The 23,888-nt window shown below is 42.7% G+C and overlaps 1 protein-coding gene across 5 annotated transcripts in view; it reads right to left on the bottom strand.

Moving 5' to 3' along the window:
* Fhip1a (FHF complex subunit HOOK interacting protein 1A) overlaps positions 1-21,851 on the bottom strand; it is a 226,460-nt gene extending 204,609 nt beyond the window's left edge. For 4 of the 5 annotated variants that reach the window (XM_085682533.2, XM_085682535.2, XM_085682534.2 and 1 more), the window contains exon 1: positions 21,487-21,851. The gene's annotated coding sequence lies outside the window, so the exon portion shown is untranslated. The remainder of the gene's footprint in view (positions 1-21,486) is intronic. The other variant, XM_087899430.1, reaches the window with a different exon arrangement.
* Between the last annotated feature and the right edge of the window lie 2,037 nt (positions 21,852-23,888).

The raw sequence follows: 23,888 nt of genomic DNA, 5'->3' as shown, positions 1-23,888 counted from the left end.
TCAGACTGTCTCTCTGTCACTACCCCACACGCATCTAGTCCTGTCAGCACACTCATCCTTCAGTATCTTCGTGAGGATAGCCCAGGCTTTCCACAGTAGGCCTTCCCTACATCACTAAGCTCACACTTCAGTCTTTCTGAATATGGGGATCATACAGTAGTTTGCAGTGCACACATCTGCCTCCTCCAGGGCCAGGACAAAAACGTTAAATATCTTTGTCATCTAACACATCCACCTAGTCACTGTGCACAGCATACCTTACTTCCTTACATGGGTCTTCTCTTGCTTATCTATTTACTGTTTCTCTCCTTTATACAGATATACTTACACAATGAGTATACAGGCTGTGCCAGCTTTGTTCAGTTACAACCTTGGCACATAGCAGACGATCGAAAGTTCAGGACGAATTAATGAATGGTGTCTAATCCATTCCTGGCACACACAGGCATGACATAAATGTCCACCGGAGTGAATGAATCCTCCCTTCTATAGAAGTTATTTTTCTATAACTCATAAGTTCCGACAGTTGATAGTCTTGGCATCATCCCTAGCATCTCACACAGTGCTTGGTACATACGACGCCTTCAATAAATTTCCATGAGATCAGAATGCTGAGAGGCAGTTCTCCCAATGTGCGTCTATAGTAAGGATGCTGTGGGATACTTGATCGTGGCTGACTATGATATGGGACATGGACAGATGGAATATTGTGGGTCAAGAGCCAAAATTCTCTTGAACATTTTTTAATAACACCTGCTCCACCCCCGGTGATGGATATCGAACTCAGGGACAGGCTAGTGTTCTACCTTTGAACCAGAACCCTAGTCCTCTTCTTACTTTTTATCTTGAGATGAGATTTTACTGTACTGCTGAAATAGGTGTTGGACTCACTCTGCAGCCCAGGCAGGCCTTGAACTTGTAATTCTCCAGCTCCAAGAACACTAGGGTTGCCGTCCATGCCACTGGACCTGACTTGATTCAGCCTTTCACAGGTCAGTTACGTTAATCATTATGTCTAGCCTGACATTCTAGTGGCTAATAGGCAACCTTCAGAATAGATCACTTACCTGGCATGCCGCTAGGTACACCAACCTAAGCTGAGAGCCCTGTGGGATTATGAGAACATCTGAAACCTGGAGAAGGTACCCTGCTGTGCTACATCCCACCGACAGATGCTCCCACGGGTGACTGTACTGACTTACAGCTTTCTTTTGTTCTGTGCCTACAGAAGCTCATGTAACCTCTTCCTCAGTGGAGCACGAGCTCATAGGAACTTGCGTCTGTGTTCCTGAACCCTAGTCAGTCGTGTCTGACTCAGAATAAACAATTTTCTTATTTCCTCGACAACATAGTCACTGTTTTACATATTTTTCATATTGGCTTGACTAAAGGTCAAGCACTTTACTAATTTACCTTCTAAACCTGCTTTTATCTTCTCCTTTCAGTAGAGATTCTGGCTTTGTGTTGTAGTTGCTGGGAATAAAAAGCTAGCTCTCTGCTGGGCTACAGGGCCAGCCCAGGATTCTGACTTATTTCGTATGGAAAGTGGTCATGAAGAGCAATCAGGCTCACAAGCTGTGGTGTCAGAGATCTGGGTTCAGGCACCAGCTCTGTCACCGGCATCACCTTAAAGTCTTTCCACCTCAGATCCCTCCCTCAAAGATGAGTAGAGTTGTCATGCAAAGCAGCTGGCTGGGTTCATGGCCAAATAGCCAGACCCGAGTCCTTTCCCACCCCTTTCTTACCCGCTTTAAACTGTTCAGCTCACGTCAGAATGATTATAATAATACATTGTCTGAACTTGAGTAGGTCATTATTTGAAGCAGTCGGGAATTGTGTTTACAAAGCATTAATTCGCCATTAACTTTTCATGACCTCATAGTACTTCGGTACGCATCCAGTAGGCACAGCGACTTCAGCATGTTACTGCCAGCTTGAGACTTCCTGGAGCCAACACAAAATAATTTCCCTAGATGGCACTATGTCACCAAGAAGAGTAATCCCCTTTCTTTAAATGCCCCGCACAGGAAATAGTAGGGCAATCAGGTAAGCGATATGCACATGATCTGTGCCTGTCAAATACATCGCGTAATAACATGAGCCCAGCTTACCAATGGAAGATTAAAGAAACAATAATAAAGTACTAAATGAAAATGTTTAGTGCATTCCCATCAAAATGCACGTGACATCATTTAAATGCCCCCCCCAGGGACAATTCCATCTGGGGGCAGGGAGTGTCTGGCCAGGGCTCACACAGATGAAGGTCAGCCAGGCACTAGGAGGTGGCAACTCTACTACTGAAGGGCTTGTTGAAATCTACACAGGTAGGCAAAGAACAAAGCAAAGTCCTCTCAACATGTCAAGGGTGTTTCCCACCAGCCTTATTGACCAAAGCGTAAGAGCCTGCTCGAGTTGGTATTTAGCAAAGAACCATTCTTCGACAGACCAAATTCAAAAGAGCAGAAACTCTCTCGCAAATCTTGACATTATTGCTAGGTACAAAGATATATTTGCAGAAGGAAATCATGTCAAAACCAAAGCAGCAGGAAGATGTAAGCTTTTGTTGGCGAATGGGAAAGGAAACAAAGAGCAAATGCACACTGAGTCTCTGCGGCTCAGGTGCAAACAAGGACACCAGAAAGAAAGGTCAAAAGAACATTTGTTCCTGGCCAGGGAACTAAGGCTTCCCACCCAAACGGCAGCTTAGGCGATTGTGCACTACGGTTGACAGCATCTAAACGGTGTTGATGGGAGTACCACTTGAAGATAATCTCCAATAGTTATCTTGGAGTTCCCAAGGACTAAATTGAAAACATAAGTATGTGTTATTTAAGTACCACACAGCTATCCCTCCTTAAAAGCAGCACTGGTTTGAGCTCCTGGAGGAAAGAAGCAAGCATAGTAATTTTCTCCCAAAAATCAAATGGTAAAGGAGCAGTGCCTTGCACAAATGAAGCTTAGGTCTCATAGCTAAGTCAACAGAAGAGCTGAATAAATAACCTTGAGTAATATAACTTGGCAAGAAACCCCGGTTCTTTTCAGCTAAAGAATGTGGCACATGTTCTGTAATAGTTCACACTAAGAGGGAATTGTCCCGAACACAGACTTCAACATCTGTGAGGTTTAAAGTTCTTTATAATTAACGTAATCCCCTATTGCATGCCTTTCTAGTTAAAAAAAAAAAAAATCGCAGTCTGCAAGATTTATTTTGCCCATGAAGAACAAAAAGTACCAGGATGAAGTGAATAACTTAAATAAGACACATTTCTCCACCTCATGGCCAGCAGCAAAACTGAAATTTCCTTCAACATGAAGAACGACTCTGTAATTTTAACATAAACAGAAAAGTAAATAAAAAATGAATAAACCACACATCCATAAGAGAATTATTCTCTTCAAAGGCTACATCCTTATTACAAAAATACCTGCCAGTGCTCAAAACATTTTAGAAGCAACTCTTCTAGGACTGCCTTCATGCTTAAAACATCCTTTTAAATTCTCAACTGCGGCAAATTTGGTCTTTTGAATGTAGAGTTTGATATCTGTAGGCTAGACATACTTTTAGAAATAAGGAGAATCTCCTAGCTGGTTATTATTTTTTTATCAAAAGTATATGTGCTTTTTAAAGTAGCTTGCAAACCACAGTCTGTTCTCTGTGTCTGGAGGTTTCGGACAAACTAACCACATAGTCAAAGCTTGAGGAAAAAAATATTCAGAACATGTACAGATGTTCCTCCCCAGAAACAGCTCAACTACTTATATAGTGTACATTGGATTTGCTATTATAAATAATCCAGAGGTGAGTTAGTATCTGTCAGAGCATGTGCAGAATATTGCAGTATTATATGCAAATACTATACCATTTCACAAAAGGGACGGAGCAGCTCCAGACTTGGGCATCCTCAAGAGGTTCTGGAACTGAAAGATGATTGTAATTTAAAGATCATTCTCCATAAACACTCTGAGTCCCCTTCTAGGAACTGCAGATATGGAATGAGTAGACAATCTCATGATTTCCTTGAAAGCCTACTTCTCTTTTTACAGCAGATGTACTGACATCCTGTGTGCTCCTCACCACTAGATGTCAGCCAGTCTTACTCACTCTTTCATGTCATACATTCATGAGACAAGATATATATTTACTATATATACATTTAATATGTGGCAAGTGCTACAGATATAATAATAGTGGGCAAACACAGGTCCACCATCCACTGTCATGAATTTTCTAGTCTGGTTTAAAAAAAGCAATTTACACAAAAAATATAAATTATAACCAGTAAATTTAATAGAGCAGTAAGATCCCATTATTATAGTATAAGGAAATAAAGTCGAGCAGATGCTAAATCGTAGTTAACGAGACACACAGAACTAAAAATGAGGTGTGTGCTAATAGGGGCGGAGGAAAAAATGATCAGCATGCACCCACGTTCGGTACGACATCTCAGAAGGGCTGGAGAGAGATGGAGATCCTGAGAACCGAGTTACTGACAAGGTATGAGACAAGCCTGGAAAGACAATCACGGAGGCTTGCAAACATTAAGCAATGAGAATCTCCAAACAGACCCCGATGGAAAAAGAGGATGGGTAGGGAGAACATCGTGAGATCCATACTGACTGCTTGGTTCTACCACTAAATGTAGAGATCCAATGGGAAGTGGCCAGTGAAGAGGTTAACATAACAACCCGGAAGAGAGTAGTAAAGATGGACAGAAATAAATGGATTTGAGAGCCACTAAGCACGTTAAATTGATTTTTTAAATATTTTGAATTCAATACTTACTTGAAGGCAACCTTCTGCCTAACAATGTCTTAATCAATTAAAAACGAAAAAAAATAAAATCATACAAATTTTAAGGTCATTTTTTTCACCAACTTTCTGCATCATATTTATGGTATTTCTACAGCATATTTTAGATAACAAGGAAAAATCAGAAAAGGAGTAAACAAAACTTAGCATCTCATTTTATGTAAACACTAATCCTGAGAAATTGTGCTGCACTTTGGAAATGAAACAATGCACACCTTCAGAAACACTATGGAATAAATATTTCTCCCTTGCTCAAAAGCATTTATTAAAAATGCAAAGCAAATTACCGTGATACTATACATCAAGTGAAATGGAACCACTCTATTTACATATTTCATTTCTCTTATATTGCTGGGTGATTTTATAATTCTGAAAGAATGGGCTAGTAGAAATCTAATAATCACCACGCAGTTTCATGATAAACCATCTAGTAAGCAACTACAATACCCACAAAGTCTGCGACTACACAGAAAATCACTTTTATCTCTATATTCTTTTGATACGTCATCTCCAGTTCATACCCTCAGAAAATACAGCCTTTCCATAAATCCGGCTTCACTGAAAGTCTGGGTCACAATGTTACAATGTCAGCAGCAATTGTTAAATAAAAATTACAGGAAGTCATTATTTTGAATCAAGCTCCTGAACAGACTAAGCTAAAAACCAAAATGGAGTCACGTACATCACAGGTCCCAATCACCAGGCTTAGGCAAAGCAGTTTGTCTGACCCTTCAGGCAAACAGGACTAGAGATTAACATCCAAATTTCCCAAATGGACCAGTTTCAAATGGTATGATAATCAATTTCCTTCCGCTTTAATCCTTATGCAAAAGAAGTAACCCAAAATAACCTGATGTTAGCTGACCAGTTCTCTGCTTTGCCTCTGCTTTAGGGGAGAAACAAACCTTGACATGAACAGTTCACTTCTTTATTCTGTTTCTCCTTTATTAAGTTCTTTTCTGTCTCTAAAACCAATCTCCCTTTCTTAGACAATCGAACACATTCTATTTTATAGAATAAAGAATGATGAGCTGCCCAAATTTGGAACTGAAAATAAAGCTGATTCAAGGATGATAAATACCACATCGTCATTCATATGGGAAAGCAAAAATATATAAATTAAAGGTTGATCTCACAGAAGACAGCAGAATTGTGATTACCAGAGGCTAGGAAGGGCAGGACAACATGAACAGAGACAAATATTTGGTACCAAAATACAGTTAACTAAGAGGAATAAGTAGACTTTTACAGCAATGCAGGGTGGTGATTAGAGTCTAAACAGCTCATTCTATCTTTTATAAAGAACTAGAAAAAAGTTCAAAAGCTCCTTTACACAAAGCATAATTGAGAAATGTTTGAGATGAGTTCAAAAATGTAGTCAGCCATACAGTTTAAACCAAGACTCCTGACAAAGGAGTTTATTGAGCTAACAGGAGTAAAACTAGATAGCAGAGCTGGAGAGATGGCCCAGTGGTTAGCCAGTACTGGCTGCTCTTGCAGAAGACCCAGGTTTGAATCCCAGCACCTACATGGTAGCTCAAGATTGTCTAGAACTCTAGTTCCAGGGTATAAAGCACCCTCTTCTGGCCTCCAGTGGCACTGCACCCATACGGTACACACATGCATACAAAATACTCATACACATCTCATACACATAAATCTAAAAATAAATAAATAGATAAATAAATACATAAATACATAGAAGGCTGGCATACATTAAGTCAGTCAGGAGTAGCCCCGCCTTTAATCCCAGCACTCAGGAGGCAGAGGCAGGTGAATCTCTATGCATTTGAAGCAAGCCTGATCTACAAGGGTGAGTTTCAGGACAGCCAGGACAACATAGAAAAACCCTGTCTGAGAGGAGGGGGATTAGATAGCAACTGAAAACAAGTGCAACATATCTAAAAGCCAACAGCAGTTTTATCATAAGAATCTGAGAGGGGAAAACATAGATTATTTACATTGAATGCACACCGGCTACACAAAAGAAAGGCGGGGTAAAGTGAGTTGAAGATGGTGTGGGTGGGGCTTGATGACAATCTTAAGTAGTCCTGTTACCCCTAGACTGGCTGAGGTCAGGAGTATGGATAGTTTAGATGTAACAAGATGTAGGGTTGACTGTTGGTATTTACAGCAGGGTTTCAGCGTATATCCAAGAACGGCCCCACAATATTAGCTGACTCACTTCCCTATCCCTTCTCCTCTCATGCTTTAGAGCTTATAGTTAAACATGAGATATCTCGGAATGATTCTCTTAGACTGCATAGACTTATACAAGGCAATCTGCACAGCGGCTCAGCGTGAAGAAGGGAAACTGGAGCTTGCGGCTCTTGTATACACAGCAAACAGACCATCTACATTCTAATTCTGGGAACAACAACAAAAAAGATAGTGTGATTTTGAGATTTTCCAACTCCAGTTTATGATAGCCCCAAAATGCAGGGGTTTTTTTTATTTGAAAGAAAATCAATATGAAAATTATCAAAAAAGCATTTAAGACCATAGCAAGTCAATAATGTAACTTCTAAAGGCAACATGAACATTTAAATAGGCTACTTTTAGTAATCTAAGTCACAATCTAGGCATTATTTAAAGAAGTTATATGAATTTCTGGTTTCCTTCCCTTCTAAAAACCACTGAAGCATGTGTGAAATAAGTTAGTGTTTAGCCACACCATTTGGTCCATTATCATGATATATAACATGTATGTTTAAGCCTGCATTTAAGCATACAGTGCTACTTCAAAAAATAATATATTCTGACCTGCCACAATCCCTCTTGGAGGCAATCTATGCAGTGTGATCATATTCAAACTGTACCTTGAAATCTTGAAATCAACAGGGGTGGGGAATCAAAATTCCAAAACTCTCAGTAGTTTTGATTTTCACACACACACACACACACACACACACACACACACACACACACCAGTAAGCTATACTGGAGGTAGGGTTTAAATCTCAAGACTTCCACCACGGTAGAACCACACATAAGAGTAATTTACAGAAAGATCTGAACCACTGCCGAGCACCCCAGGGGTGTACTCACTGCACCGAGGTGAGCTTCGCATGGACATCTCATGGTCACCTTAGAACCAGCCGAAATACATGTCCCTAAGATGAATGTTCACCTGACCACAACTTTATACACTGGACAGAGCTATTTTGCCAAGAGTTCAAATATAACCATGCACTTTGCACACTCACCACTTCTTAACATATTTAAAAGATGAAAAATGGGGATTAACTAAATCCAAGGGCACTTTATAATTTCTGAGTTCCAAGTGAAGGGATTTTCATTAATCCTTTACTTTTGAGATGTGAGCACGTGTGTGCACACATGTGCACGTACACACACACAATTTCCAAAAAGCTCCAAGAACTTGGAGGGTTAACAAAGACACTAGAATTCTCATACCTGCTTTTTACAAATAGGAAAAATCAAACACACACCAGCTACAGAGAAAAATGCCAGGAAGACCACCACCCAGCTCCCAGAGTTAACAGTGTGCTGCCTAGCCTTGGTCAGCACACAGTAATCTTCCATCCCCACTCCTTACCCTTACAACTTTCTGTACCTCCATTTCATAATATTGTTATCATTCCCTGAACAAAATATAGTCCATTAACTTATCTACTATCTAGTCAGAGCCTGAATTTTCCAAATTGCCTTATAATATTATTTTTAATGACTTCATAGTTACTCTCTTCAAACCAAGAGCCAAATGTAGTTACTGTGTCTCCTATCCATCTCTGGTCTCTTCCCTCTTCCTCCACTCACTAAAACAAACTGAGGAATGTGTCCAATGGAGACTTCCACATTCTGGGTTGAACTAATTAAGTCTTCACTTGGTCTGGAGAGATGGTTAGGAGCACTGGTTCCTCTTCCAGAGGATTAGGCTCGATTTCCAGCATCCACAAAAGGCTCACAATCAACCATCTGCAGCCAGTTCTAGAGGATCCCACATCTTCTTCTGTCCCCTGCAGGCACCAAGTACACACATGTTACAGACATACATGTGGGCAAAGCACTCAAACATATAAAAAGTTTTTAAAGATTAAAAATGTAAATCTTAAGTTTAAGATTTTTCCTGTTCTTAAAAAATAAAAAAAGTAGTTTAATCTAAAAATCTTGATCAGAATCATATTAGGTGCTTTGGCAAGAAACTTTATAGATGCCTCTGTTTCCTACTAATTCAGGAAACATACAACATTCACTTTTTTCTCTTTTGTGGATTGTAAGATTGATCAGTGAACCCAAGGTTTTTGACTGACTTAACACTTCAAAACTCCCATGAGCCAGTGGCCTATTGCTTCTCTTGTTGTGAGAGGAAGAAGGGGACTGGATTGTGGGGTTTATGATTTTAGCAGTTACTAGTAGCCATCCCCAAAGTGCTAACCTTTTACAGCTATCTTTCATTCTATGCTTATTGGTTAGAATTCCATTCAAAACAGGATTGTATCTGACTCATCTTTCTAGTTACTGGGAAATACAGTATTGGGTTTTTCTTTTGTTTAAGGGGTTCAATTGTGTGTGTGTGTGTGTGTGTGTGTGTGTGTGTGTGTGTGTGTGTGTGTGTTTTGGATTGGAACAAGGTCTCATTCTGTAGCCCAGGCTGGTCTAAAACTTATGGCAATCCTCCTGTCTCCACTTTCCAAGTGAGCTGCCACATCTAGGTGGGGTTTCTGTTATTTTGTGTTGTTTGTTTGCTTCTTTACAGGGAAGGGAAGATGGCACCTAGCTTACATCCTCACAGTATTTAGCATCTAACACATTACCAGGATGTGTATCTCCCTCTAAAAAGACTACTTTATCTACAGTAAGTGAGCACAATTTCTCAACACACTTTTGAAATAATTCTCTAGTTACTAAATCACGTAGTTGGCCTACAACATAAAACCTATATTAAACAATAAAAGCCAGGATCTAATATGACTGTAGCGATCTGGTATCAAGTTGGGGGAACTCCTCAACCAACCACTTGAAATCATCCACCCTGTGCCTGCCCCTTCCTGTTTGACTAACACAAGTAACCTTTTCCTTCTGCACCTGTGCCCTTGGCCCAACATCCCACATATCCACCTGCTCCTTACAAATAGCTCAAGCTCCATGTCCACCTCAGAAGTAAACACACCTCTGGCTCTTGCTGTCCAGCATCCCTCTTTTCTCCTAAGATTGTACAACCCTTCTTTAAAAATTGTTCTTCTTCCATAATCCAGGAGAATTCCAGAGAAGTCTGATAATCTCTAGCCCTCAGCACAACGAAAGGTGTGAACAGTAAAGAAGACTGACCAGAACCATTCCTGAGACGACTGAGAACTTGGAAGGTCAGATCCTCTTCCTGAGTTATCTTTGGTTTCCTACAACCACACCCTGAACCACGGGTGCTAAGAGGGGCAGATATGAGACAGAGAGTAGAGGCAGAACAAACTGTCCTGTGGCGAGATTGTGTTTGTGGTCTCACAAATAAAGCTCACCTGAAGATCAGAATACAGAGCTAAGCCACTAGTTAACCATAGAGGCCAGACAGTGGTGGCACACACCTTTAATCCCAGCCCTAGGGAGGCAGAAGCAGACAGATCTCTGTGAGTTCAAAACCACCTGGGCTAAATGAGATTGATTCATTCTAAAAGAGAAACAGAGCCAGGCAATGATGGCTCACACCGTTAATTCCAGTCCTTGGGAGTCACATGTCTTTAATCCCAGCACTGGGAAGGTGGAAACAGGAAGGGATATGGATGGACAGAGAGAGGAATATAAGGTGGGAGAAGATAGGAACACATGACATTCAGTCTTGAGGACTTGTAGAGATAGGATACCTCATTGGGTCTGAGGATTTCATAGAGGGAAGAACTAGTGACTGGCTGCTCTGCTTCTCTGATCTTTCAGCTTTCACCCCAAATATCTCACTCCGGGTTTTTATTATTAAGACCAATTAGAATTCATACTATACTGTCCAGTTTGGACTTCTCTGAGACCCATCTCACCTCCCCCACACTTTGGCCAGGTAACCAATTAACCCCTCCCCCTTCTACAATATGAGATGAAAGGAGCCCTATTACAACCCCCACGATGAGTCTTGAAGACTGTGACCATTTTTCTGGTTTCTTGTACTTCCCATCTGTACACATAATACTTTTGTCGCTGCCTTTTGTCTAATTTTCTATGTCTTAGATATGTACTTGTCACCATCTTTGGCCATTCTGCAGACACAGCTAATTCATCTGTTGAACCACCTTTAGAGCCCTTTTAAGGGTGCGAAATAGATCTTTAGCATGTAAGTACCAATAGTATGTACCAATTATTACTTAGTATTAAGCCCTTTACATACATATGCTATGTCATCCAAACCTCATAGAAACTCCCTGAGATGGCCATTATTACCTCCTCTTTCTCCTATCCCCTTCTTATGATGCTAGGGTTCAAACTCAGTGCCTTGCCCATGTTAGGCAAATATTTCACTCATAATCTTCCCGCCTCAGTCTGTTAATAGCTAGGATTAAAGGTGTATGCCATTACATTGTATAGATGACTCTCCATTCTAGAGATGAATAAGCAAAGATTCATCAAAGAAAAGCAACTTGGTCACTTGCCAATTAATATACCATGCATTTACTAGTTTATAAATATATCAAGGATTTGAACCATATTCACATTCAAACTGCATCCTTTCCATTACACCCACATAACCTCACACAATACTAAATATTGTTTATTAACTTACCAGAAGGCATAACTGGGCAAAGATAACCACCTAGCATGAGGATTTCCACTGGCCCCAAAGTATATCTTCTTATATCATTAAAAAATACTAATAAGTTAATGCCTAAATAAATAGGCTATGTGAAAATAAGTCTCTTGAAAAAGTTATAATACAATCTCTTCAAAATTGCTGCTGGCAAGCTGAAGACTAAATGCTGGGGCTTCTCTTAAAGCAATGGGTAAAAGGAATGAATATTTAAGGCCACTCTGTCAGAACAAGTTGTATACAACTCCCCTGGCAGTGATATTTCAAAACAGCAAAGAGAGATTTGTTGCACCTGTCAGTGTGTGACACGCCTACAGCTCTCCAATTGCTCAGAGGAATATCCCTGTGCCATCATTACACGCTAATGGTTCCTGAGCTCTCCCCTGGCTTGGAGGCAAGAAAAGGAAGCCTTTAGGAAGAAAATAGATTCCTCTTCGGAGCTTACCAAGAAGGGCAAGGAAGTCAGGAACGGCAATTTGCTGACAAAGAATCTGAAAGTCACTAGCTCTCGGTTCCATTCAGTCCTATCCTTCAGCATGGTCTCTTTGGAACCCTTCTTGGAGTTCTGCTTGTAGCTCAGTAGGCCAGCAGGGAGACCTGCTCGTGGCTCATAGACCAGGGAGAGGTTCATGGTAACCAACTGACCTAATGCTGACCTTCTTCAGCACTGAGTCAAGGTACATCCATAAGAAATATCCCGTAAATGTTTGTCGGTGGTCTGATACTTTCTCCCTTTTTTCTCATTGTACCTAAGGACCTTCCTACTTCACGGTGCCATACACTAAACCCTTCAAGGGAGTATGATGCCTGCCTGGTCCTAGAAGGCCAGAAAATGGCATACACCTGCGTGAATTCTGCTACAGCAGAACCCACACATGGTGCAGGTGGAGGAATCCCCTGATGGCAAGCGTCTGCCACCCTGGAGGCTTTGATGAAAGGCAGGCCATATAAAGACATCATCATTGTTGCAGGCACAATAATACCTCAGGTAAGATGATGTGTGCAAAGACAAACCATGAATTTCCAGGAAAATGTAAACTAACTTGGTTCTCGGCTGCCTATTACAACAATAGCGTGAGAAGTGTGTGGGCGTGTGTGTGTGTATGTGTGTGTGTGTGTGTCACACACAACATAAGTCTAGATAGAAGGGATGTGTTAGCTGGCTTTACTGATCACTGTGATGAATTACCTAACGTAAACATCTCAAGGAAGGATTTGAGTTGGCCCATTGTTTCAAATGTTTGTGTTCATGGTGACTTGGCCCATGAGTTTGAACACAACATAATGGTAGCAGAAGCTCATGACAGAGGAACTTCCTCCCCTTATGGTAATAAGAAGAGACTGAAACAGGAAGGAGCCAAGGACCAGGTATACCTTTCAAAGTCACCCCTAATGACCTGCTTCCTTATGTCCTAAAGTTTCCACCACCTCCCAAAAGAGAGGCCTGAGATGGTGCCAACATATCAACACATTCGTCTGTTCCAATATTTCACATTCAAACCATAATAAGCAGCTGTGAGCAAAGAAGGAAGGAAAGGAAAGGCATTCCAGAGGCTGCAACAGGAAGCTCAAGACACCAAGAGGCACAGAAGTTAAGGGTCTCAGGCCAGCAACTCCCCCTCATTCAATTAAGACACATTTCCAGAGTGCTGGGCCACTGGTCTAGGACCTGAGATATATATCAGCCAAAGCTAATAGAGAGTGATAGCTGCCCTTCATAGAGGACAGAGATTTACATTATTTGGAGAGAACTGGTAAACAAAAGACATAGCTAGGTGAACTGTACTAGGTTAAAAGGAGGACAAGAGGACAGAGCAACGGAGAGGGAAAGCACAGAGGCCGAGCGATAGTTTGAATCTAAATATCAGCCAAAGATAAGAATGAGATCAAATTTCCAATGGTGACTCTCTAGAACTAAATCCCACTGCAGGAAAAACAATGAATGTCACACTGTGCTGGGACGAAGTTGGCGTAAAATTAGACATACACCAAGTTCCTAGGAACATACAGCTCACTTTCCATATTTCTTCTTTACATGTGTTCAAAGTTATGTGCCTCAAGTGTTATCTAGCAAGTTTAGGAAAACGGAGAACGACTTGGGCAGAAGCAGAGCAAAGGTCATTATAAGAGAATCCAGAGAACCAGAAGGCACCAAATAGCTTCAAACCAGTGCCTTGAGGAAGACAGACTCAACAGAACCTCAGAGATTTACGGCATTTTTAATTATGTATACGTGGGAAGGGGGTGTATGCATGAGTGCCAGTGCCCACGGAGCCCAGAGGTGTCAGATTCCATGGGTGCTGGGAACTGAACCCGCGGCCTCTGCTGAGTCATCTTACAGGACATTCAACCAGACTTTAAACACATCAGTTTTTTCTTTAATAACGGTTGACTCCAAGTTAAGAATAAGATGTACGTTCCCTTTCTCGAAACAACTTCAAAGAACTGGCAGGTGCTGTGGGACAATGCTCTTGCACACTGCAGAGATTCGTCCCTATTATTATTAATAGAATGCTGATTGACCAGTAGCCAGGCAGGAGTATAGGTGAGGGGACCAGACTAAGAATTCTGGGAAGAGGAAAGGCAGAGACACAGTCACCAGCCAGATGCAGAGGAAGTAAGATAAGGTAATGAGCCACATGGCTATACATAAATAAGATTTATGGGTTAATTTAAGTTATAAGAGGTAGTCAGTAATAAGCCTGAGCAATAGGCCAAACAGATTATAATTAATATAAGCCTCTGTGTGTTTCTTTGGGATTGAATGGCTGTGGGACTCAGCATGACAGAAACTTCCGTCTACTGGCAGACACACACATGGAAAGGGTTAGGTTCCTCTAAGAATGAATTAGACATTTGTGCCATTTTCTCAAGATTGGGAGGGCAAAGTGGGTGCATGCAAGCCCTTCATTTGGTTTTTCTTCACTCAGTAGAGCTTAGTACTTTTAAAATAAAAATAGTAGGTAAATACATACTGTTCATCAAATAAACAAACAAATAAATAAATAAATGCCCAGAACAGTGGAGGATCTATAAAGTATATAACTTTATTTCAGTCCTAACCAGTTTATAACATCACTGGAGAAAAGGACAAACATTTCAAAGATAACATTAGAGGCCATCAAACGGTCAAGCTCCTAAAATGGCATTGCAGAGAGAAATGAGATGCCGTGACATCGTTTCGGGAAAGACACGATGAGCAAGGAACGGAGAGCAAGGGCACTGAACTAGGTTTGGATGACGTGCATTTCTGAGACAGAAGAGGCGGGAGAAGGAAAGAAAGAGGTAGAGTGAGCTCAGGAATGAGGAACAGGACAAACTCAGCCTCCAAACAGAGCATCTGCCCAGAGCATCGGGTCACAGAGGCCCCTGTGAGTCAGGGTTATTCAGAGTAACACAGCCAGGAGGAGAGCTGATGGGATGACAGGAGATAGATGGGAGATGGGAGATAAAGATGATGGAGATGGGAAATGGAGATGGGAGATGATGGATAGGGGAAAGGACGGGGAGGGAGAGGGAGAGAGAGAGAGGGAGGGAGAGAGATCAGTCCTTTTAAAAAGAATTATTATAAGAAATTAATACATGTGATTATATATGCCAAGAAATTCCAAGGTCTGCTGTTGGAAAGTTGAAATCCAAGAAGCAATGATTTAAGTTTCCATTTGGGTCCAAACCTTAAAGCAAAGACCAAAACCCTAACTCAATTAGGCAGGGAAGAGGAACCTAGTAATCCCAGGCACCACGGTAAGAGGGAACAAGCCCGTGCTGCGGCAACCTTTTTGTTCTATTGAGACTTTCAATCAAGTGGATAAGTCCTGACCACACTGAGGAGAGCAATCTGCATTACTAAATCTACCAACTCCAAATTGGATTCCCATCCAGAAACACTCTGACAGGCACACCCAGGATGAGTACTGAACACCTGGCTGTTGCCTAACTAAGTTGACCCATCAAACAAACCTTTACACCTTGAGTTGAGTGAGTCATTTCCCAGCAGGTAATAAGGGCCGTGAAACATGAGCAAAGATAGACAATAGCAATTCAACTGACCTTGATATGGAAATGGCCAATGAGGAGAAGAAAAGAAAAGCAGAAGCAAGATGAGAAATATAATTACCTGTGCAATAAGAGATAATCAATAACATGTGATTCCCCTCAATATACGTAACTCTGATAGGAGATTAAGGTGTGGGTTATTATTTGTGCTGTGTTGCATTGCATGGTATTATACAGTACAGGATTGAATTGTATTATATTGACATGTATTACATTGTATAGCATATACTTTGAGGTAGGGTCTTGTTGTGCAGCCAATCTGGCCTTGAACTATGAATCCTCCTGCCTCAATCTTAAAATACTAGGATTACAGGTATACATTAGCACCTTCAGGTTCTCCGTAGTTTAACTTGCTTGTTATCAGGATCTACCTGTAGACCTATAAGGAAGAAACTGGAAATGAAAGTCGAGGGTTCCAAAGGTCAGCAATAAAGATGCAAATTTAGGAATTAACTAGAGTCTAGTAGAGAGCTGACTCCTGTCATGACAGAATCTAGAGGGAGTCAGTCAGGCTGAGTCAGCAAACTCGGGCAGCAAACACTGCCAACCCTAATCATCTTATGATTCACTGTGAAGGAATGACCACTCCTTGGTGACAACCCAATCCTAAAACATAGTCAGGAGGGAGGATTGCATTGAACAAAAAGGGATGGGCCAACCATTTCTCAGCTGTTACAAGCTGAGTCTTACTGTCCATGACAACGTTTCAAAACGGCATACCAAGTCCTAAGCAGACAAATGTCAAAGGAGCACAGGAAGGAACTCTGGAGGAAAACTCATCAAGCTGACAGGAAATAAACATTAGCTGTTAAGTTTGGGTTTTGATTTCAGGTGTTTTTGGCTTGAGGTAGGAAGGAGACAAGAGTCTCTCATTATGGTCCAGGCTAGCTCACTATGTAGCCCAGGCAGGTATCAAACTTGCAGCAATCATCTTTCTATAAATGCTCCTGTGAGGGATTATAGACATGGCTGCCACAGCTGGCTGAGGTTTCTTATTACAATCGATAGGTAAATATCAAATACTTCCATGTTTCCTCAGGCAAATAAAGGTTAATAAAAATCCTATGTTTGAGTTCTCATAAACATTTAAACTACTACATCATGGTTTTAAAATAAGACAAAAATGCATATATCTTGTGGTATATATATGTGTGTATATATATACGTATATACATATATAAAAGAGAGATTTCAAATATTCAGCATCTCAAAAAATGCTAGTGTTATAGAATAGACAATAATCAAAAATAATACATTAAAGGGGTATTTTCCCCAACAAAAAATCAAAACAAGAATATACAAATGAAGTCCATGTCTAATAAATTTTTATTTTAGTGTGAAAATTTTTCACATAGAAAATCAGGGGCTGGGAAAACCAGGTTCGGTAGGCAAAGCGCTTCCATGAAAGCATGAGGACATGGGTGGGATCCTCAAAACACACAGAAAAGAGTCACACATGTTAGCAAATACTTCTAATCTCAGCACCTGGGAGGCAGAGACAGGAAGATCCATGAGGCTCACTGGCTGGCCTATGAGCTGCAGGTTAACAACACACTCCATCTCGAAGGAGGAGTTGACGTCACTAAGAACGGCATCCAAGGTTGTCCTCTGAGCGCTACAGACAAGCATCCACACACACATCACAAGGATGATCAATTCCTGAAACTTTCTACAAGACCAAAGATCCTATAACTGATCCATGACAATGAGGTAATTCTAACAACACAAAGAGAGGAGCCAAGATACATTCCTGGCATTCTGCAAAACCGACTCTGGATTTTCTGAACTCCTTAACGGCATATCCTAGAATAATGTTCTGAAGAACACGTTTTTAAAGAAAAAAAAAAACTTTGCTTTATAAAAGCTAATTAGCAGATCGTCCAACAACGGAAGAGTCATTTTATAACTGTTATCAATTACTTCCTCCTCTTTGGGGAAAACACTAAAACCAAAAAAGAATCTGAAATGTAAGGAAATGAGGTGAACCCCACCTTAGAGCTTTGCATTCCGGTGGCCTCCCCAGTCACCTGTCCTCAACCTTGTACAACCAGGAAGTGTTAATGTCTTCTAAACATTGAAAGGACACTAACAAATCAGAGAAAGTTGACATTTTCCTATCGGTACCTCTTCCACAAGCTTGTCCTACAGAAGGCACACACATGCACCTTAAAGAATTCCAAGGGTGATTTCTAGAGTCCATGATACAGCTGCTCAATACAATACTGTACAACAATTTAAAAAGACACAAGGATCATCTGCGTGCATAATCATGGAAACCCTTTCAAGATACACTGTCACGTTAAAAATAAAAAGCAACAGTTAGGATGGTAGCTGAGGGGAAGGAACATCTACCTGCCATGCGTAAGGCCCGGGATGGCATTCTCAACTCAGCAAAATAAGTGAATGAGTGAGACAACTTGAAAGTCGTATAGTATAACTTCAGTTGTTACTAACAACAATGTGCTCAAAAAGATCTTTATATAAGGAAAATAATTTTTCTAGAGTTTCAGTACCAGCTGTCATATTTACAAGGAAAAGTTTAACAGGAAAAATACATGTACTTGCATCAGGTTTTTCAAAGTATATATTTTTCAAAATATAGTATGTTTTTAAATTTCAACATTATACTTCATTAATGCCTAGTTTTTATTTTGAATAATATATAACATACATGATCATGAATATAATCATTTTATGTTAGTGATATGATCAGAAGCAGGCAAAAATCTTATTTATAAAGAGAAGAAAAATCTTTACAATTCATCAAAAATAGCTCAACTTCTCTTTCAGAAGGCAGTGGCATCCTTACTCTTAGAACTTAACTCAGAAGCCTCTCTAGTGTCTGTCCTAGTAACAGTTGCCCAGAATAAAAGGGAGCTGCAAAGTTAAGCTTCACAAATCCAACCGAGCAACACTGTCAACTTTTAAACTGTTGCAGATAAACTGTACGCTTCTAATTCTATGCAAAAGTAACCACAGACTTAACAGCAAAAAGTATTTGAAGCATTTTCATAACGGAAATGCTCTCCCTAACTCACTCTCTAATAAATAAATAAATAAATTTTGATAAACTCTTTAATTATTTATTTTTATTTTATGTGCATTGGTATTTTATTTGCATATATTTCTGTGACAGATCTTGGTATTACAAACTGTTGTGAGCTGCCCCGTGGGTGCTGGGAATTGAACCGGGGTCCTCTGGAAGACCTTGCTCTTAACCTCTGAGCCATCTCTTCAGCCCCAACAAATAGTCTTATTGGGCTGAGGAGAAAGTTTGGTCGGCAACATCCTTGCTGCTCAAGAATGAGGAACTGAGTTTGTTCTCTAAGCACCCAAATAAAAAGACCAGGGACAGCAGCAACATACCTGCAATCCCAGCATGGGGGGAGGGGGAGAGGTGGAGAGCAAAACCTCTCAGGACTGCTGGCTTAGTAAGATCCTGTCTCTAAAGGTAAAGTGGAGGGATATTGAGAAAAACATGTAACATTGACCTCTAGCTTCCAAAACATGTGCACACACATGGAGAAGGGGAGAGGGAGGAAGGGAGGGAGGGGGGAGGAGGGGGAAGGAGAGAGGGAGGGAGAGACTTTTAAATAAAAACAAAATTCCATTTTATACCCAAAAACTTCATGAATTGTAATGGGAAAAATTAAAAGTATAGCCCATAAGTCAACAATCTTACATTGCTGTGTATGTAAGTCCACTACTCCCAGAAGCTGAGAAGTTGAATAAGTCTCTTTATAGCCCTGAACCTCTTCTGTCTTCCTCCTGTGTGGTCTAAGTGCAATGGACTCACTGAAGTGTTTACTTTACACGGCCTTAATCTGGCACTTGTCAATCATAACACTGTAGAAAGGTTTGCTTCCATTACTGTTTTATCCAGGAGATCCATAAACAGAATCTTTGGGGTTCTGGTCACTCTTGAGCACTGTTCTCTACATACGTGATTCACTAGTGCTTGGAAGTCAGGGAAATAAAAGATGAAGTCGCTACAAACTGTCCTTCAAAGTCGGAGTCCAAGAGTCCCCCTTTTGAATAGGCCTGTGAGCTACCACAGACAACTGCACACAGAATGGAGATCGAGTTTCTTAAGCAGAGATCGGAGACGGCCATTCTGTAATATTTTCACCAGGGTCTCCCTTTTAAAAGTAACCCAAGAGGACTGAGGATGTCAGACCATAGTAAAGTGTTTGCCTAGCATGCCCGAGGCGTTGATTTCAATCCATGGTACTGAAAGAAAAGGTAATGCAGACTCACAAGTTTACTCCCCAGCATCTTCTATGTACCCCCACCTTGCCTCATATCTTCATACATCTGTTTGGGGTGTACAGCCATTGTCTATTAGTCTCCTGCTACAGAAAGAAGTTTGCAGGAAAAGTTCTGAACTAAACCTGGGAGGTTAAGAACTGTCCAGCAGTGTATTACTCTGACAGAAAAAAAACAAACAAACAAAAACAGAACACCCTTGTCATTTCTAGTCTCCAGAGGCCTACATTTAAAGTGGGATGCCCCACAGTGCCTCTTGTTGGAAGCAAGAAAAAGCTAGCTGGATAGTCGAGCCTGAATTATTAAACCGCTCTCAACTAAATCCACGCCAGCAATGCCCAGTCCCCTTGCCCTACTTCCCAGGTAATTTAATCACATCCCTATAACTATAAGACAAATGATAAGTGGGGCCACAGCCTTAAAATTCTTAGCAGTGCCTGAGAAAGAATTCACTGGTGCTCAAAAAGATCAGTCTTTAATTATCTGAAAAGTTAAGCCAACCTGTCGGCTATATTGGACTGAATCTCTCACTCAGTTTCCGTCCCAAGAAGACCCCTGACGGTTCCCAGATGGGGACATTGGCTGGGGTCCACAGGATCCAGATAGCTTCAGAGGTGTCCTATCTAGTAGTGCCAGGTGTACAATTAAACTGCAGGTCAGGCATGTACATTAAGGAGGGGGGATTTTCCCCCTAGTTAATCGACAGGATAAAGGTGATTAAGCAGGAATTATTTTCCAATGGCCTATATAATTTCACCAGAGTTGCTATGGCTATTAGCTGAAAGCAGCTGACTTCTTAATGAGATGAACTTGACAGCAGGACCCTCCCAGAGCAGCCAACGGAGTGGTATTCCCTGCACCTGGGTGGCTAGGGCTGCAGCACCTGTGGAATGGTTGCCAGCTGATCAGTCAAGTACAGGAGGCTAAAGCCAACCTAGACTTAATTCTCCAGACCCACACACGTGGCTCCCAAAGTTCCACGCAAACATAGCAGCTGTTGCCACCAATACCTCATCTACCCAAGCTTGAAATAAAATAATAACTAGTCTACTACCTCATAGCAGTTTTGTTAACAAGAGAGCTTTGTTGAAGCCAGGGAACCCACACACACTACCAATGAGAACCACAGCTCAGTTTCACCAGAGAATTTATAAAATTAAGCAACAGTCACCCAACAGTAAATGGTTCACACCAGGAAAGCGCTGCAAGCCCAGAGGCAGGCACCGCCTCCGATTTCGTGAACGCCAGGAGGTTTGGCGAGGAAGACAGATCCAGATCTCATCGCCTTTGCCAGTTACTCCTGGGAGACCCAGGCACTGCGGCCCGAGGGAGCGAGAAAAGCCTGATGACATCTTCCTCCGTCAAAACAAGCTGGCCCTCTCTGCCCAGGGTCAGTCATGAGTAACGTCGCGTGCAAGAGCCCGCAGCGTCCCAAGCAGTCACAGGGCTTTGAGCTGGGAAGGTCCCAGCCTTCCTGCCCTCCCTCTCTCAAAAACCTGCTCCTGTCGCCCAGCAGGATGCAGGAAGGAGGCTCTCGGGACGCCCTCCTCCTCTTCCAACATCCTAAAATAAAATAAAAGCAATACTTCAAGCGCAGATCTCTTACCTCCGGGCGGCCACGAATCCTCCCGCCACGCGGTGTCCCCTCGACAGTCAGAAAGTTTGTGCGGAGGTCCCAGGGACAACCGAGCTGCCGGGGCTCAGGGCACTAACCGCGGGGGCAGAGTCGGCTCCTGCCGGGCCCAACACCCAACTCCGGACGCCCGGGCAGTTGCCCTCTGGCGTCTGGACGCGGTGACCTCCGGCCCTGGCTTCCACTCAGCCTGGGGACCCGGGGACAAATCACCAGGCGAGAGAAGGTCAAGGCACAACTTTTCTCCGGCGGGCGCGTCAGCCCTTGGCGAAGCCGGCCAGGTCTCGGGCTCGATCCGCCCCACACAACCCGCACCCTCCGAGGAGCCTGGGCGGGGCGCGCTGGCAGGGGCCGAGCCCAACCTGCCCGGCGACTCAGGGGAGCAAGCAGCAGGCCCCGCCCACAAGGTCTCCACCGCCCGGGCCCCGCCCCCAGAAGGCCCCGCCCCTCAGCCCCGCCCCGCCTCTGCCAGGTGCTCCCGGGACTCGGGTTGCGGGGCCCACGGCGCGCACGGGTTTCCTAGGTGAAGGAGGCGGAGCCGCCGAGAGAAAGTTTCCACCGAAACTTGAACTGGGACGCAGCGGAGGACACCTCGCCCTTGGAGGCTCGGCTCCCCTCCCACGCCACGCCTGACGAGCAGGCAGGCACCCACAGCGGGTGTCTAGGGTTTCATAACGAAAGGAAACCACAGACCGCGATGCGCGGTCGTCGTGGATTTCCCATTTTCAGAGTGCGGAGCCGGACCCGCCCGCCGCCTCACTCGGATTGCCTTCGTTTCTTCTCCTTTTCCCTCGGATATTTGAACCTTAGCATGACAGTCCCAGGAGAGCTGAGTCGAAAGACGAACAGGGTCGCCTGTTAGTCAACTGGAAAACCCGCTGGCATGAGCACGAGGCCGTTTGGTCCCAGCAAGGGGGCAGGAGTTGCCGGGGGGTTCTTGTAGTTAAGTTTCTTAAGCGTAATTTTAGCCATAGGGACCTTGACAGTATTGTACAGGTGTGTATCGCTCGTTCACTACCAACTGTCCCCACTGCCACCCCCACCTCCAGCCAAAGAAAGAAAAAACAAAGGGCTGTTTAATGTGGAGAGTCTAGTGGCACGGATGCAAGTTGGCAACTCAGAACTCCCCAAAGGAATGGAGATCAGGAGGGAGGCGGTGACCCTTTGGCACTGCGCGGTACCTTATGCTCTTCCAGGGCCCAGCCCTCGACCCGGGGCGACCTTTGCCTAAGGACTGGGAGCAGCATGCCACGCCAGCTCTCGCCTTCAGTCTCCACACCCCTGCGTGCTTGGACTAGCTAGTTCAGGCTCTGCTTTCTGGACTTTAAATCCCAGAGGAGGAATCTGGATCTTGGTTAGCAGCAGTCTTGACAGTTGCATTGCCCTGTGGTCAGTGTGGCTGAAACTTGAAGTGAGTCTTCCTCCCAGCGGATGGGACTACACCACAGTCAGCCAAAACGGATGTGGAGGTGTTCCACCGCAGCATCCTCCTGGCGCCTCACCAAATCCAGATTCCGAGGAAGTGTCTTCCTTTGTTCTACATGAACGGCATCCGGAGATAACCAAAATCGGGTAGATCGGATTGTCAAGATTTCCTTTCACTCACAGCAACTGGATAATGTAAACTTAATGCTTACTCTCCTCCCTGTTCGCCACCACCGCCACTGTGCCCAAAATCACCAGCTTCTACTTTTTGTCACCTGTGGTTAATAAGTGGCTCCTCCCTGGGCGGTGGGGTCGCATGCTGATGTAGGATGTCCTTCTGTATCTGTTGCTTTTCTTGGTTACTGAATAAAGCTGTTCTGGCCAACAGCTCAGACATCTTTCTAACTAACTCTTATATCGTAAACCAACCCATTTCTATTATTTTGTATTTTACCATGAGGTTCGTGGTTTGTTACCTCTTACTTCTTAGGCAGCTTAGATGGCATCTCCCTGACTGGGCTTCCTAGATAGATAGATGGATGGATGGATGGATGGATGGATGGATGGATGGATGTTAGAATTTCCTGCCTGGTTTTACTCTGCTAAGCCATTGGCCGAAAAAGCTTTATTTATCAATCAATAAAAGCAACACATATACAGAAGAACACCCCACATCAGCATGCCTTTAATTCTAGGACTGTAGAGGCAGAGACAGGCAGATCTCTAAGTTCAAGGTTAGCCTGGTCTACAAAGCAAGTTCCAGGACAGCCAGAGCTACACAGAGAAACTCTGTCTCAAAAAACAAACAAAACAAAATTAAAAAGGAGGAGGAGAAAGAAGAGGCTCTTCAGTATAAGATGAGGAAGCAAAGGGAGGAGGGGTGAGAAGGTGGAAGAGCAGGAGGAGGAGGAGAGGAAGAGGAAGAAGATAGAAGAAGCTGGTCAATATAA

Source organism: Myodes glareolus, chromosome 20, assembly GCF_982192425.1.
Source record: "Myodes glareolus chromosome 20, mMyoGla1.1, whole genome shotgun sequence".
In the NCBI taxonomy this organism is placed as follows: domain Eukaryota; kingdom Metazoa; phylum Chordata; class Mammalia; order Rodentia; family Cricetidae; genus Myodes; species Myodes glareolus.
Note: the sequence above shows the minus strand (reverse complement) of the source record. Positions and strands in the feature narration are given on the sequence as shown.